The 18,547-nt window shown below is 35.8% G+C and overlaps 3 non-coding genes across 3 annotated transcripts; 1 reads left to right on the forward strand and 2 right to left on the reverse strand.

The window, feature by feature from the left end:
- Positions 1 to 11,356: 11,356 nt before the first annotated feature.
- On the reverse strand, positions 11,357 to 11,429 carry TRNAF-GAA (transfer RNA phenylalanine (anticodon GAA)). The gene has a single exon. It is a non-coding gene; the product is annotated as a tRNA-Phe (tRNA).
- Positions 11,430 to 13,096: 1,667 nt separating this feature from the next.
- Positions 13,097 to 13,169, forward strand: TRNAT-UGU (transfer RNA threonine (anticodon UGU)). Its single transcript has one exon. It is a non-coding gene; the product is annotated as a tRNA-Thr (tRNA).
- A 1,219-nt stretch (positions 13,170 to 14,388) lies between these two features.
- Positions 14,389 to 14,475, reverse strand: TRNAS-GGA (transfer RNA serine (anticodon GGA)). The gene has a single exon. It is a non-coding gene; the product is annotated as a tRNA-Ser (tRNA).
- Between the last annotated feature and the right edge of the window lie 4,072 nt (positions 14,476 to 18,547).

Raw genomic sequence — 18,547 nt, forward strand, 5'->3', positions numbered from 1 at the left:
GTATCTATTCTTCTTTTTTGTATATTAGTTATTAGTGGAATTTCAGTGCATTGGGTTCTTTCTTAGATCTAGATGGAATGAAATAGTGAAATAGAATAAAAAAAAAGCCCTTTCGGATGAAAAAGGAAGAATAGTATGCGATATATCTAACTTGGATAAAAAAAAATTAAAAGCAAATTTCTCTTATCCTCGTTTGTTCCTTCCTTTAGATAAATACTTAAAAATCCCCTTACAATAACAAATCCAATTTAGAAGGGACTTCCTCCCTGTGTTGAGAAAACTTTTCTTCTTCCAATTCTTCTTTTCTTCATTCAACTCAGTTCAAAAAAGATACCTCAAAATACTTCAATTGGTACGCGCAAGAAATAGGCCAATTCGGCAGCTTTTTGTTCAATTTCTCGTGGAGTAAAAAATTTATCATCAGTACGAGTCAAGGGAATGATCCCCTGGCCCCGGATTTCCATATAAAGAATACGACGAGGATAAAGACCCTCTTTAACCTGAATTCTAATTGATTGGATATCCCGCATAAGGAATCGAAGGAAGACGCGACGTTTTATTCCAGGGAATCCCCAACGAAAAATGCACACTATTCCCTCTTTTCTATCGAATCGGTCATAACCACTACCTACATTCCACAAAATAGTACACCACAAGTAGGAGCTAATGAATAGGCCTGCGATTCCGTAGAAAGACATCACGACCCCCTGCGGAAAAAAAAGAATTTCTTGAGATGGAAGTATAGATATAATATTCTTACCAAGATAACTGGAAATCCCAACCGATAAGAATCCTAGTGAACCTAGAAAAAGAATACAGGCCCAGAAAAAATTACCCCTTTTTCGAGAACCTTTTAGAAGTTCTACCCATATGTGTTCTGATCGCCAATTCATATTAGATATACTAAATCCAGCAGCGGTCGATTGAAATTGAGAGAATAAGCTAAATAATTTTGACTTTACTTTTTTTGATTCTGAAATCGCCTTCAGCAACTAGTACTCCTGTGAAATAATAGGTTAGATACATTGACTTTCTATTCAAAAAATATTCGTTGATTCAATTAAAATAAATAAAATAAAACTCGCTATACCTGGCTCTGCATATTCATGCATTTATGCTCGTAGCCTATATCCGCATCCATAACCGTTTTTCATTTGTGTGTAGAAAGTGTGTGTAGAAAAAGCCACATACCCTACCATATTATATTACTTACACTAAAAAATACTAGACAATCTTATTTTTTTGCACATAAAGAAATAAAGAAGTCATTGCAATTGCCGGAAATACTAAGCCTACTAAAGGCACGAAAATAGAAGGTAAGTTTAAATCCGTCATGGAATAGGTGTCTCAATTCAAATTTACTATTTCTATCTAGTCGAAAAATATCTTAAGATTCTTATGATATAATTAAGTATATCTATTATAAGGAATATTGACTATTGTATTGTATTTTTTATTTTTAGTTTGAAAAATATTCTGTAAAAAAAATGAAAGGATAATAAGAAAATTCCAAAAAAGGAGAACTAATTAAAAAGATTTTATTTTGATTTTCCCATCCTCATGGCCTTTCTATCTTTCTAATCTAATTTGAAATTGGATTCAAAAGAAAGCGGTTAGAATTTACTTCCTGCATACATACTTCTCTAGAAGCGCATACAATAATGCGTGGTAAAGGCGGAAAAATAGTATATTCAATCAAAATCAAAGGGCAAATTATCTTACCTACTATAGATCCCCTACTACCCTCTTAGACTTTAAAAGGCGATATACCACCCAAAGAAAGGGTATGAAAATGCCGGGTGGAGTTAGCTTTTCGACGAAGACCTGTCCCGTGCAGCGAAGCCCTGTTAGTAAGACCCCCCGCAATAATGGATTATAGAAGAATATTATTCCAAATACTCCTCTGGACGCATATAGTAGCATTGCGATTCCGAATCTTTTTTATTTATGAATATGAACAGAAAAAATTCATTGTATCGTTGGGTCGGAGCGGAGGTTTGGTCCAGAAAAATTAGAAACAAAACGTCTACTCTACCGCATTGAAGTCTATAGCGCTGTATTTCCACGAAAGTATAATTCTTACCATCAGGATACATCCTTTCTTTTGAACTAAACGTCTCTACGATGGGTCCAGGTTCTATGTCCAATCCCAAATCAAGGATTTCTCGCTCTTGATCGGAGTCATAAACTAAAAAAAAACTACCTTTTTATCCTTTTTCTCAAGGTTATAGAAAACTTCCTTATCTAGTTCTAGCATTTTGAAAAAAAAAAAATGCTTCTTTTTTTACACACAGTTCGAGTCACTTGTTGACTCACGATTACGCCTGTTAAAAGTTTCAAACGTCCTCTTTTTTGAAATTGAAAGAGAGTCCTATAAAAAGGTCTAACTTCCAAACTATGTCTTTTTTCATTCATTCTCCTTTAGTTTTTTTCTCTATCTAGAAGTGGAATAGAATAACCCGGTTGAAGGGTAATGATCATACGTCTGTAATGCATTGTATGGCCCAGAATAGGTCCTATTCTTCTACCTTTTCCAGGTAGTCGATGGCTATTCACAGCTACCACCTTAACACCAAAGAAGAGTTCGACCCAATGCTTTATTTCTGTCTTAGTGAATCCCGATTCGACATTAAAAGTATATTGATTCTTTCCCAATAAACGAAGACTTTTTTCTGTAAATACTGCGTATTTGATTCCATTATCATTATCATATGATAATACTATATTTTATTATTTTATTATTTTATTTGTATTTCTTTATTGTATTATACCTTAATATATATATTCTAGATATATAGAATAGACGAATCTCAATTTGTCAAGTCTCATGATCATATCATGATCTATTTTTATTCGGCTCAATCTTTTTTTTCTAAAAAAGATTGAGCCGAGTTTAATTGCAATCAATTAGAAGAATAAAGAAGAATTACTGCATTTCATAACTGATTTTTTTCTCTTTTTATTTCGTTTCTTTTTTATTTATACCTTCTTTATCTTTAGTTTTATCTAGTTAATCAATAGTATCTACCGGCTCGAACTCGAATTTGATCGCCTTCCATACTTCACAAGCTGCGGCTAGTTCAGGACTCCATTTGCAAGCTGCTCGGATAATTTCATTACCTTCGCGAGCAAGATCGCGCCCTTCGTTACGAGCTTGTACACAGGCTTCTAAAGCCACTCGATTAGCTGCTGCACCAGGTGCATTTCCCCAAGGATGTCCTAAAGTTCCTCCACCAAATTGTAATACAGAATCGTCCCCAAAGATTTCGGTCAGAGCTGGCATATGCCAAACATGAATACCACCTGAAGCTACCGGTATAACACCTGGCATGGATACCCAGTCCTGAGTGAAAAAGATACCGCGAGCACGATCTTTTTCAATAAAATCATCGCGCAATAAATCAACAAAACCTAAAGTCATTTCGCGTTCCCCTTCTAACTTACCTACTACTGTACACCGGAGTGGATATGATCTCCCCCAGACATACGCAATGCTTTAGCTAATACACGGAAATGCATACCATGATTTTTCTGTCTATCAATAACTGCATGCATTGCACGGTGAATGTGAAGAAGTAGGCCATTGTCGCGGCAATAATGAGCCAAAGTAGTATTTGCGGTGAATCCCCCAGTTAAGTAGTCATGCATTACAATAGGAACCCCTAATTCTCTTGCAAATACAGCTCTCTTAATCATTTCTTCACATGTACCCGCAGTCGCATTCAAGTAATGCCCCTTGATTTCACCGGTTTCGGCCTGTGATTTATAAATAGCTTCGGCACAAAAGACAAAACGGTCTCTCCAGCGCATAAATGGTTGTGAGTTTACGTTTTCATCATCTTTGGTAAAATCAAGTCCACCACGTAGACACTCATAACACGCTCTACCATAATTTTTTGCGGATAATCCCAATTTTGGTTTAATAGTACATCCCAATAAAGGACGACCGTACTTGTTCAACTTATCTCTTTCAACTTGGATACCATGAGGCGGGCCTTGGAAAGTTTTTGAATAAGTAGGGGGAATTCGTAGATCCTCCAAACGTAGAGCACGTAGGGCTTTGAAACCAAATACGTTACCTACAATGGAAGTAAACATGTTAGTAACGGAACCCTCTTCAAATAGGTCTAATGGATAAGCTACATAACAGATCCATTGGTTGTCTTCCCCAGCAACAGGCTCGATGTGATAGCATCGTCCTTTGTAACGATCAAGACTGGTAAGTCCATCAGTCCAAACAGTTGTCCATGTACCAGTAGAAGATTCGGCAGCTACTGCAGCCCCTGCTTCTTCGGGCGGAACCCCAGGCTGAGGACTTACTCGGAATGCTGCCAAGATATCAGTATCCTTAGTTTCATACTCTGGGGTGTAGTAAGTCAATTTATAATCTTTAACACCAGCTTGAAATCCAACACCTGCTTTAGTTTCTGTTTGTGGTGACATAAGTCCCTCCCTATAACTCTTGAATTAAGAATTCTCACAATAACAGGGTCTACTCGATGTTAATTAGGCGTAAATGAAACTTTAGCAAAAATCTCGTAAAACAAAAAGGATATTCAATTAATATAATATCAACTCATTAAAGAAAATTGAGGGCATGCTTAGGTTAATGAATATGTTTCATTCATATATAATGCGTACACCCTGTGTATGTTCTATCCTATAGGAATTCCAATATAGGAATTCGATAGGAATTGAGTTGTTGTTATGGTAAGTTAACACGGTTCGTTATTAAACCATGGATTTGATTTACCAAATCCATAATTATTGTATACTCTTTGATAGATATAGCGCAACCCAAATTAATTCCTAATCCTTATTTTACAAGTTCTTAATAGTTCTCTTTTCTTATTTTGAATGCAAATACCTAACTAAATACTAATAAAATTCTTTGTTGACAGCAATCTATGCTTCACAGTAGTATATATTTTGTATATCGAAGTCCTAGATAGGAAAGTAGAGTAGGCACAGATCCTCCACAAAAGGCAAAATGTATATGAAAAAAAAGATTGATTGAACTTTCCAATGGACTCATTCCATGAGTAAACGATTGAATGGGATTCGCTTGGGCAACGAAATCAAGTCCTGGTCCCCTTTTCTCTCTTATTGAATTAACTAATTCATTTCCTTTTTACTTTTGGATTTTTTTTGATTTGATTTGGCATTATTCAACAATAAAAAAAGAAAAATTTCGACAAATTCCTTTTTTTTAATTATGTGATAATTATGAGAACCAATCCTACTACTTCTCCTCCCGGGGTTTCCACAATTGAAGAAAAAAGTACAGGTCGTATCGATCAAATTATTGGACCCGTGCTGGATGTCACTTTTCCCCCAGGCAAGTTACCTTATATTTATAACGCTTTGGTAGTCCAGAGTAGAGACACTGCCGATAAGCAAATTAATGTGACTTGTGAGGTACAACAATTATTAGGAAATAATCGAGTTAGAGCTGTAGCTATGAGTGCTACGGACGGGTTGATGAGAGGAATGGAAGTGATTGACACGGGAGCTCCTCTCAGTGTTCCGGTCGGTGGAGCTACTCTCGGACGAATTTTCAACGTTCTTGGGGAGCCTGTTGACAATTTGGGTCCTGTAGATAGTAGTGCAACGTTCCCTATTCATAGATCTGCGCCTGCCTTTATCGAGTTAGATACGAAATTATCCATCTTTGAAACAGGTATTAAGGTCGTCGATCTTTTAGCTCCTTATCGACGTGGAGGAAAAATAGGACTATTTGGGGGGGCTGGAGTAGGTAAAACAGTACTGATCATGGAATTAATCAATAACATTGCTAAAGCTCATGGGGGCGTATCCGTATTCGGTGGAGTAGGGGAACGGACTCGTGAAGGAAATGATCTTTATATGGAAATGAAGGAATCCGGAGTAATTAATGAAAAAAATATTGAGGAATCAAAGGTAGCTCTAGTCTATGGCCAAATGAATGAACCACCGGGAGCTCGTATGAGAGTTGGTTTAACTGCCCTAACTATGGCGGAATATTTCCGAGATGTTAATAAGCAAGACGTGCTTTTATTTATCGATAATATCTTTCGTTTTGTTCAAGCAGGATCAGAGGTATCCGCTTTATTAGGGAGAATGCCCTCCGCAGTGGGTTATCAACCTACTCTTAGTACAGAAATGGGTTCTTTGCAAGAAAGAATTGCTTCTACTAAAAAGGGATCTATAACTTCGATTCAAGCAGTTTATGTACCTGCAGACGATTTGACCGACCCTGCCCCTGCCACAACATTTGCACATTTGGATGCTACTACCGTACTTTCCAGAGGATTAGCTTCCAAGGGTATTTATCCAGCAGTAGATCCTTTAGATTCAACCTCGACTATGTTACAGCCTCGGATCGTTGGCAACGAACATTATGAAACTGCGCAAAGAGTTAAGGAAACTTTACAACGTTACAAAGAACTTCAGGACATTATCGCAATTCTTGGCTTGGATGAATTATCGGAAGAGGATCGTTTAACTGTAGCAAGAGCAAGAAAAATTGAGCGTTTCTTATCACAACCGTTCTTTGTGGCAGAAGTTTTTACTGGTTCTCCAGGAAAGTATGTTGCTCTTGCGGAAACTATTAGGGGATTTCAACTAATCCTTTCCGGAGAATTAGACGGCCTACCTGAACAGGCTTTTTATTTGGTGGGTAACATCGATGAAGCTAGCACGAAAGCTATAACCTTAGAAGAGGAGAACAAATCGAAGAAATGAAATTAAATCTTTATGTACTGACTCCTAAGCGAATTATTTGGGATTGTGAAGTGAAAGAAATCATTTTATCCACTAATAGTGGCCAAATTGGCGTATTACCAAACCACGCCCCCATTAACACAGCAGTAGATATGGGTCCTTTGAGAATACGCCTCCTCAACGACCAATGGTTAACAGCGATTCTGTGGAGCGGTTTTGCGAGAATAGTTAATAATGAGATCATCATTTTAGGAAATGATGCGGAACTGGGTAGTGATATTGATCCGGAAGAAGCTCAAAAGGCACTTGAAATAGCCGAAGCTAACTTGAGTAAAGCTGAGGGTACGAAAGATTTGGTTGAAGCGAAGCTCGCTCTCAGACGAGCTAGGATACGAATCGAGGCTGTCAATTGGATTCCCCCATCCAATTGAAGACAATCCAGTGGTTTATAGTTGATACAAAGAAAAAGGGAAGAGGGGTAGAAAAAGTTATTAGATAGCGAAGCGAAGTAAGTCCAATGCTATCTAGTAATTTTTCTACCTACTTACCTACTATTGGATTTGAACCAATGACTCCCGCCGTATGAAAGCAATACTCTAACCACTGAGTTAAGTAGGCAATTTATCACCACAAAGGAAGACCCATTACTTCGATCGATTATATATTGAATCCCTTTTCTAAGCAATACCGCTCTGTTATTGGTCTGTTATATACTAAATACTAAACTAAATACTAAACAGATACAGATCAAAGGGGTATCCTCTGGCATTAGAAAATATTCATCTTGACAAGAAATTATCTATATGTTAAGATATCTCTGATAAGGGCTATAGCTCAGTTCGGTAGAGCAACTCGTTTACACGTGCGCCAATGCTTTTCAAAGGAGCTTATTATGCAATGAACATAATCGATCTTATTGCAAAATCAATGTCTTACTTCATAGATTCGAGAGAATAGGAGAACAGTAGCCTGACAAACAGTCGGTTCAGTCCGATTCAGGTGCCAATTCAGGTGCCTAATCAAATAGAACCCTTATGGATTTGCTAGTTGATAAGGTAAATATCCAGCCCACTAAATGCTAGGCGTAATGAGGATAAGGGCCTCCAAAAAACTTCTTTTCGTTCTATGAACTTTAAGGTGTATGAAGTCTCATAGTTAACTCTTGCAGTGGAACGATAGAGACTCCATTTCACTTAGGTTGATTTAATTTAGACCGGAGGCAGACCTAAGTCAAGGTAATCCTCCTTTGAAACACTTTGGTATTGCTCCTAGATAGATCATAATACAAAAAATCAATCAGAGCACAGGGAGCCATCTCATTATCTTTCCGTAAAGAAAAACTATGGTGGACTAACTGATCTTTAAATCAGTTTATGAAAGAGCCCAATGCAAAAAAATGCATGTTGGGTCTTTGAAACAGTTCAAATCATTTCGATAATAATCCGTTTGATCTGTTTTACCGAGAAGGTCTACGGTTCGAATCCGTATAGCCCTAATATGCCCTTTTTTAGATTTTAGGATCTCTATCCTATGTTTTCTTTAGTTTAGTATAGTTTTCATTTTCTCATTAGTATTTGTTTATAGACTGGATAGGCGCCTGCGACATAGAATAGAGATAAAAGCATTACCAAAGGCTCATTCATCGAAAATCAAAATCATACAGACAGGAAAAGAAAAACGAATTTCTATCAAATCAATAGAAGAAAGGATCCTTTCCCTGATTTGAATCCCGTCCTCCTTCAAATAGGATATCTCTAGACTTCCCTATAATAACTGCAATGATTTTATCCATTTTGCGAATTCCTACTTTGTTTTAAGTATATTTATTACTTTGTTTATAGATACATTATGTAAATTGATCAACTTTAAATAGAAAAAATAAAGTAAAGAGTAAATAAGAAAACAGAATATTCTGTCTCATAGTTCTGAAATAGAGTTCTTTATTTTTATTTTATAGTATTACTTCTCATTAATTATACTGCATAGATTAGTCCTACTATCTTAATTAGGTTCTAATTTAGTAGTATTCTCATTTTTATTTAATAGTCTCTTATTATTTTATTATTAAATATTAAATAAAGGATAGAGCTATTCTTTTTTCTAGAGATTCTAGAGAAAGCGAGACAAAGTGAAACGAGAAAGTTTTCTTTATATAAGAATTAGATCTACATACACCATATCTAAATAGAATGGAAATCCAAAAGAAAGGGAGTTGGGATTCCATTGGATGAATCTTTAAAGAAGATGCAGCACAGAGGAAACAAAGGCTAAACTTAAACTAAGCGCTTTTGTTTGAACAAAAAAGATTCTTGTTTCACCGAGGAAAAGAGAGAAGTTCTGGATAAATTGACAATGCTGAATTGAATTGACTAATTTAAGTTCCGCCTATTCCACATTAATGGGAGTACATTATGTTTCTGCTTCACGAATATGATATTTTTTGGACATTTCTAATAATAGCAAGCCTTATTCCTATTTTGGCATTTTCGATTTCAGGACTTTTAGCCCCGGTTAGTGAAGGACCAGAGAAGCTTTCTAGTTATGAATCGGGTATAGAACCCATGGGAGGGGCTTGGGTACAATTCCGAATACGCTATTATATGTTTGCGCTCGTTTTTGTTGTTTTTGATGTGGAAACCGTCTTTCTATACCCTTGGGCAATGAGTTTCGACGTATTGGGTGTATCCGTTTTTATCGAAGCTTTGATTTTCGTGCTTATCTTAGTTGTTGGTTTAGTTTATGCATGGCGAAAAGGAGCCTTGGAATGGTCTTAACTGAATATTTAGACAAAAAAAAAGAAGGAAAAGATTCTATTGAGACAGTTATGAATTTGATTGAGTTTCCCTTACTTGACCAAACAAGTTCCAATTCTGTTATTTCAACTACACCAAATGATCTTTCGAATTGGTCAAGACTCTCCAGTTTATGGCCCCTTCTATACGGTACCAGTTGTTGTTTCATTGAATTTGCTTCATTAATAGGCTCACGATTCGACTTTGATCGTTATGGATTGGTACCAAGATCAAGTCCTAGGCAAGCAGACCTAATTTTAACAGCCGGTACGGTAACAATGAAAATGGCTCCCTCTTTAGTGAGATTATACGAGCAAATGCCTGAACCAAAATACGTCATTGCTATGGGAGCCTGTACTATTACAGGGGGAATGTTCAGTACGGATTCCTATAGTACTGTTCGGGGAGTTGATAAGTTAATTCCTGTGGATGTCTACTTGCCGGGCTGCCCACCTAAACCGGAGGCAGTTATAGATGCCCTAACAAAACTTCGTAAGAAGATATCGCGAGAAATAGTTGAGGATCAAACTCTATCTCAAAATAAAAATAGATGTTTTACTACCAGTCACAAGCTTTATGTTAGGCGCAGTACTCATACAGGAACTTATGAGCAAGAATTGCTCTATCAATCACCATCTACATTAGATATATCTTCTGAAACTTTTTTCAAATCCAAAAGTTCAGTACCTTCCTACAAATTAGTGAATTAGGAGAGGGGCTCTTTTGTGTAGAAAAATAAAAAGCAGGGCAATCTTTCAAACTTGCATCCGAAATGTGAAATATTTATACAAAGAGGGAGAGATGAAGACAATGCAGCAGGGTTGGTTATCTAATTGGCTAGTCAAACATGAGGTGGTTCATAGATCTTTGGGCTTTGATCACCGAGGAATAGAGACTTTACAAATAAAAGCAGGGGATTGGGATTCCATTGCTGTCATTTTATATGTATATGGTTACAATTATTTACGCTCCCAATGTGCTTATGATGTAGCACCCGGTGGATCTTTAGCTAGCGTGTATCATCTTACGAGAATACAATATGGTATAGATAATCCAGAAGAAGTCTGCATAAAAGTCTTTGCCCAAAAGGATAATCCTAGAATTCCGTCTGTCTTCTGGATTTGGAGAAGTGCCGATTTTCAAGAACGCGAATCTTATGATATGGTGGGAATCTCTTATGATAATCATCCGCGCCTTAAACGTATCCTAATGCCTGAAAGTTGGATAGGCTGGCCCTTACGTAAGGATTATATAACCCCCAATTTTTATGAAATACAAGATGCTCATTGAATGATAAGAAATTCATGCTCACTTATACAACACAACTCCAGATTTTATTCAAGTCAAGGAATATTTTTAGGTTCTTTTCCTAGATGAAACGGAATACCTATTTATAATTAATTCCTAATTATACAAAAGCATTCCAGATAGACTGAGCAAAAAAAGGGTTTCATTTGGATTCCCCTATTTTGAAAATCGCATATTAATTTCCTTCATATGAACAGAAAAATAGGATGACTCAAAGAAGTTCTCTACCAGGAACTTTGTACCGCGCACATTACTTAGCACAACTAGGAAAATAAGATAAGATAAAGATAAGCAAGACTAAAAAAATATTCGTCGGAATAGCGGAATACAAAATTAAGAAACGCAAAAAAATAAAGGGGAATCTCACCCCCTTCTTTATCATAAAGAAAAGATATATTTTAAAACTTCTTTAAAAAGAAAAAGAAGTGCCTCTATATTTATATTATAGATTTATCCACTTAGATGAATAAATATTATTAATGAATATGTATCACAATCCATCTCGAGGTATTTGGATCAATACCTATTCGGTGGATCTTTTTTTTTTTTTTCTCTGCCAGGAACCAGATTTGAACTGGTGACACGAGGATTTTCAGTCCTCTGCTCTACCAACTGAGCTATCCTGACCTTTTCTTGTGCATCATCCTAGTAGAGTATTTGTATCTATGTCAATTAAAAGGACTAAAAATTAATTAAAGTATTTCAAATTTTAAATTTGAAAATGGGGGGGGTAGTCCTATGCATTGTGCATGGTTTACTTAAATAAAACTTAAAAATAGAGTGAATAACCAAGATTTCTTGCCGATACTCTAATAAAAAAGAAATCTATTCAATGAATAGGATAAGATCCATTGAGTTCTCTTCGCATTCCTTTGTGAAAGAGTAGAATGAGAAAGCTAATGAATCTTAAACCCATTGCATTGATAAAAAGAAAAAAAAGTGCATTGATAAAAAGAAAAAAAAAAAGAGGATAAATAATAATAATATAGTATAGTTAGGGAATAAAAGAGGATTTGGGGATAGAGGGACTTGAACCCTCACAACTTATAAAGTCGACGGATTTTCCTTTTACTAGAAATTTCATTGTTGTCAGTATTGACATGTAGAATGGGACTCTCTCTTTGTCCTCGTCCGATTAATCCACTTTTTTAAAGATCTCGAAAACTTTGAATTTTAATTGAAGAATTTGATTATTCAATATTCGATTGGAGTGGATTCACAATAATGAAAAAAAAAAATTATGATATGAGTTTTTTATTTCATAATCATTATCATTTCTAATTTCATTTTTAAAAAAGATAAAGAACCTATATTATAATTAGAATATAATATGAGTTCTGTGATTAATCGTTTGCTATGTCAGTATCTATACGTGTTTATTAAATGTATAAGGTATAAAACCCCTCTTTCTCTAATTTAGAACTAGAAGGAATTCCACTAACAACACAACGTAATTAACTCGATTCGTTAGAACAGCTTCCATTGAGTCTCTGCACCTATCCTTTTCCTTTGTATTCTAGTTCGAGAACCCCTTGTTTTCTCAAAACACGGATTTGGCTCAGGATTGCCCTTTTTTAATTCCAGGGTTTCTCTGAATTTGGAAGTTACCACTTAGCAGGTTTCCATACCAAGGCTCAATACAATCAAGTCCGTAGCGTCTACCGATTTCGCCATATCCCCATTTCCCTCTTCTTTGAGACCAGGATTCCTTGTGTAATTTCATCCATCTCTTAGTTTTTTTTTTGAATCATTGAGTTCATCACTCAACGTAGTCTAGCAGTTCAGTTCGACTCTATTTGAGAGACCTCGCTTGCTTATTGCAATTCAGAATTGAATTGATTCTATCCTTGATGTATTTGCAATTCAATCCGAATCAATATATCCAAAAGTTTTTATCTCCCCCACCTCCCGTCTTACTTTTTTATAGTATTCAAAATTATACTATAACGCTTGATATTTATTCTTTTTTTCTAATCAGAATTAGCAATTTTATTTACTCTGACTCTATGTTCCCCTTAGTGAAATATTAATCCTCAAATTATTAACAAATAATAAAGTCTATAATGATCGAATGAAAATACCAATAAATTCTATAATTTTATTTTTTAATATCCTATAGTTAAGCATATCAAGCTAACTTTATCTTTAAGAAGTTTTAGTATTTTTTTATTTTTATAAGTATAACTTCAAATTTAGAACTAGTTAATAGCTAAGATTAATAACTAATATCTGAGATTTTACGGATTTCCTATACTATACCTATTTCTATTTGTTACACTATTTCCGTTATGTAAGCCCACTTAGCTCAGAGGTTAGAGCATCGCATTTGTAATGCGAGGGTCATCGGTTCAAATCCGATAGTCGGCTTTTTTTTCTCTATCGATGTTCTACGAACAAGAATCTCTTTTTTTCCGAATTAAATGGAGAATCCAGGATCTTTTATGTTTTTTACCTTACAATTTTGCTAGATACAAAACAATAAAATAAATAATATATATACAAAAAAAAAAGATTTTGATGAAATTCCATTTTTTGGGGTACTTTAGTTGATTTTACTCTGTTTATCCTGTAGTTTAATTCAGTTTTAATTTCGATGTATTCTGTAATGTAAATACAATGAAATTAATTGTGTAAAATGAAATTTCAATAAAATAAAAAAAGGAGTCTTCATGTCCCGTTATCGAGGACCTCGTTTAAAAAAAATACGCCGTCTGGGAGCTTTACCAGGACTCACTAGAAAAACACCTAAATCCGGAAGTAATCTTAAAAAAAAATTCAATTCTGGGAAAAAGGAGCAATATCGTATTCGTCTTCAAGAAAAACAGAAATTGCGTTTTCATTATGGTCTGACAGAACGACAATTACTTAGATATGTACATATCGCTGGAAAAGCAAAAAGGTCAACAGGCCAGGTTTTACTACAATTACTTGAAATGCGTTTGGATAATATCCTTTTTCGATTGGGTATGGCTTCAACCATTCCTGGGGCCCGCCAATTAGTCAACCATAGACATATTTTAGTTAATGGTCGTATAGTCAATATACCAAGTTTTCGTTGCAAACCCCGAGATATTATTACTACGAAAGATAACCAAAGATCAAAAGGTCTGGTTCAAAATTATATTGCTTCATCGGACCCGGGGAAATTGCCAAAGCATTTGGCGATTGACACGTTGGAATATAAAGGACTAGTAAATAAAATCCTAGATAGGAAGTGGGTCGGTCTCAAAATAAATGAGTTGTTAGTTGTAGAATATTACTCTCGTCAGACTTGAACTTAACGAAAAAAGGAAAGGTTCATAGAATTTTCTTCCCCTTCCCCTTTCCCCGAACTAAATCGCCCTAAGACCATTACCATTAATTTGTATTTTCCCATCAACTAGCTAAAATTGATTAACCCTAGGATTAGGATCCTTTTTTCTTTTTTCCTCTATGTGTATTTTACATACCACAGTAATTTGCTATAGAGAATTTCTAATTTCTATTAAATCAAAATAAGATAATATAAGATATTATATTATTGCTGGAAAAAATTGTTATTTGATTTGATACATTGTGATCCTTAACGTTGATGAATTAAGAAAAACGGAAAGAGAGGGATTCGAACCCTCGGTAAACAAAAGTCTACATAGCAGTTCCAATGCTACGCCTTGAACCGCTCGGCCATCTCTCCTACATAACTTATTATGGAAAATAAACTGAGTGAATAGCGAGTTTTCTTATTCCTGCAGTACAGGTACAACCGCAACCACTCGGGGGTTCCATAGTTCTATTGGAAAAATTCCTTTTGATCTAAGTGGAAGGATACAGGATTTTTTACTAGAAATTGCGCTCGCTATAAAATAAAAGTTTTAATTTGGGTTTTCCCGCAACTAAAGAAAAAGAAAATGGAAGAATTCTTCTTATTGCATAATAAAATAAAGAAACCTTAGAATTCCGTTTGCATAAGATACGCTACACCATACTATCGAAATCAAAAATAGGGTATGAGACAATTAATAACTTTGAAAACACGAAATAGTTGATAACATAAGTTGTTGTTCAGAAATAGGAAAGTGGAATGAAATCCAGTCTTAGTCAAATATTTCATATCTCTTCGTGTCCAAGCAGAAGGAAAAGGATACAATTTGAGCTGAGCGGAAAATCCATATCTCTCTTATCCATTTAAAGCATATGGATTTAGAGTAGAGCATATGGATCAATCTATTTATAATTATAAGAATCGAATGTGTTTGTTTTTATGTTATTTTGTGAAGGAATGAAAACAATTCTATATAGAATGGGTTGGGAATTATGCCTAGATCCCGTGGAAATGGAAATTTCATTGATAAGACCTCCTCAATTGTAGCCAATATTTTATTGCGAATAATTCCGACAACCTCAGGAGAAAAAAAGGCATTTACTTATTATAGAGATGGTGCGATTTGACTCTTTTTTTTGCTTTTTTTTAGCCCTACCTATACCTCAGTCTTACGAAAAAGAGAGGGGGGTTGGCATAGAGAGAACCAAATTTGTAAAGCAAACAAACCCACGCTTCGGGAAGGTGAGGCGAACTAACAATTCCTTCCGTCGTGTATCCTCGATTGATGCGGCTTCAGATACTTCAATTGTAGATTTGAGTATTGAGCGAAAGGTTACACCTACAGGATATGGTATGGTATGGATTACAGGCCAATCCTACTCTATTAGTATCCGTAGGCAGCATAGGGGAGAAAAGCACTACACCTAGAAATAGGAATCAACAAGAGAAAAACTTTGTTAGAAATTACCCCTTTCCTGATCGGTATCAGGGCTGGGAAGAATGGTTGGGATAACAAACAACCATCAGGTTTGTACTTTGGATACCCCTATAACCATCAAAGATCGTTGAAGTAGCTAATTCCTCTAAATAGGAGGCGTTGAGAACAAAGAAATTATTGGAGCTATCGTTTTCCTCTAGCATTAATAGAATTCATTGGTGTTAAGAAAAACCTCTTGTGGGAAGGTTGGCTAGAGATTTCTTGGAAAAATACCAGCCCCTTTCGGTTCATAATGAGACGGGACTAATTCTATTTTGATTCTATAGATTATTTCGCTTAGTACTATTATGTACAGAAGGGAGGAGCCGTATGAGATGAAAACCTCATGTACGGTTTTGGAACGGAGATTTTTTGAATAGAATGAACGACCGTAACGGATGTTGGCTCAATCCGAAGGAAATTATGCGGAAGCTTTGCAAAATTATTATGAAGCTACGCGACTAGAAATCGATCCCTATGATCGAAGTTATATACTCTATAACATAGGCCTTATACACACAAGCAATGGAGAGCATACAAAGGCTTTGGAATATTATTTCCGGGCACTAGAACGAAACCCCTTCTTACCGCAAGCTTTTAATAATATGGCCGTGATCTGTCATTACGTGCGACTATCTCCACTATAGAAAGAAAAAAAAAAAAGAGAGGATCAAATTTTCTAGTAAATACTAGAAAAAAAGGGCTTTCTACATAGGGATCGTAAAAACAACGATTTTTCCCTATCAGCTGTAGGAAGGAAGGACACTTCACGAGAATCAAAAAACGAAGAAAGTATGGCCTATACTACTACTCTATGGATAAAGTTTCTCAAATTGATAGAGAAAGCACCGTAAAGATCAATTAGTGAGCGACTGGGTCGATACAACTAAAAAAAACTGCTTACTTATCCCATGATATGGGGCAAAATTTAGGAATCCGCTTATGTAATAGAGCCGATCCACTAAGGGATTAAGCAGCGGTGTAGTATCAGATCCCAAAGATAGTAAGTTCTTTTTTCTTTCTTATGGAAAAAAGTCTTTTTCAAGGATTCTATAGAGATTTCATATATGAAACCGGGATAGTTACCTCTCAGAAAATTTGAACGAAGGCTCTATATCTATCTATGCTTCATTCTTCTGAAGGTGGGAAAAAAGATCAAACTGATTATTGATAAAAATTAGGGTTTGAAACTTAGGTAATTAATTTCTTCTGCTTAACCCAAGAACAAATTGGATCGATTTTTGATAAATCGAATTCAGTTAAGATAGGGGAAATTCAGATAGCAATTTCTGAGCCGTATGAGGTAGGAAACTCTCAAGTACGGTTCTAAGGGAAGGAACTTCCTATTCCGACCGAGGAGAACAGGCCATTCTACAGGGTGATTCGGAAATTGCGGAAGCTTGGTTTGATCAAGCTGCTGAATATTGGAAACAAGCTATAGCGCTTACTCCGGGAAATTATATTGAAGCACAGAACTGGTTGAAGATTACGAAGCGCTTTGAATTTGAATAAGACCATGCTCCTTCTTTTTCATAAAATGGGTGGTTTGGTTGTTGATCCATTAATCAAATAAATTAGGTCGTAAGATCGAATCAAGAATTTCATTATATCCATTTCTTATACCTTCTATTTTATATGATATTTCATAAGAATAAACCATAGGGATAGGGTCTAGAATAGAAGTAATAAAGTGAATAAAAAGAGGGGGCAATCTAAATATTGCTAATATATTAGGACCATCTTATTAATAATTCTAATGAGTTATCTTGGAATTTAGAATCAAATAAAAAACCCTATATTATGCTCAAGGAAAGTAGATATAGATAGGAGCTTATGCCCTCAAAAAAAATACACTAGTTTCTTAAATTAAAAATAAAAAAGATTTTTTTCTTACGTCGAGAAATATTTGTTTTTCAAGATAAACAATGTCCGTTAGGCACCTAATCTTTATGTCATAATAGACCCGAACACTTGCCTCGGATTGACTTCAATATATAATTGCTCCAGTGAATAACTAAAAAAAAAATAGAAGGATGGTAGATAGTAAAGAAAAGAACTAATCACAATATCTATCTTTCAAAATCTATCTTTCAAAATCTATCTTTCAAAATATATATCTTTCAAAGATTCACTAAAAAGACAGTTGGCGGGTCTCTTTGTATGTCTTGTCCGGAAAGAGGAGGACTTAATGATTATTCGTTCGCCGGAACCAGAAGTAAAAATTGTTGTGGATAGGGATCCTGTAAAAACATCTTTTGAGGAATGGGCCAGACCCGGCCATTTCTCAAGAACACTAGCTAAGGGCCCTGATACTACCACTTGGATCTGGAACCTACATGCTGATGCTCACGATTTCGATAGTCATACTGGTGATTTGGAGGAGATTTCTCGAAAAGTCTTTAGTGCTCATTTCGGGCAACTTTCCATTATCTTTCTTTGGTTGAGTGGCATGTACTTTCATGGCGCCCGTTTTTCCAATTATGAAGCATGGCTAAGTGATCCTACTCACATTGGACCCAGTGCTCAGGTAGTTTGGCCTATAGTAGGGCAAGAAATATTGAATGGTGATGTAGGCGGGGGTTTCCGAGGAATCCAAATAACCTCTGGTTTTTTTCAGCTTTGGCGAGCATCTGGAATAACTAGTGAATTACAACTCTATTGTACTGCAATTGGTGCATTGATTTTTGCAGCGTTAATGCTTTTTGCTGGTTGGTTCCATTATCACAAAGCCGCTCCCAAATTGGCCTGGTTCCAAGATGTAGAATCCATGTTGAATCACCACTTAGCGGGATTATTAGGACTTGGGTCTCTTTCTTGGGCGGGGCACCAAATTCATGTATCTTTACCAATTAACCAATTTCTTGACGCTGGGGTGGATCCTAAAGAGATACCACTTCCTCATGAATTTATCTTGAATCGGGACCTTTTGGCTCAACTTTATCCTAGTTTTGCCGAAGGAGCAACCCC

The sequence above is a fragment of the Triticum urartu genome, unplaced genomic scaffold, assembly GCF_056163025.1.
Source record: "Triticum urartu cultivar PI428250 unplaced genomic scaffold, HENAU_Tu73 scaffold1063, whole genome shotgun sequence".
Taxonomy (NCBI): Eukaryota; Viridiplantae; Streptophyta; class Magnoliopsida; order Poales; family Poaceae; genus Triticum; species Triticum urartu.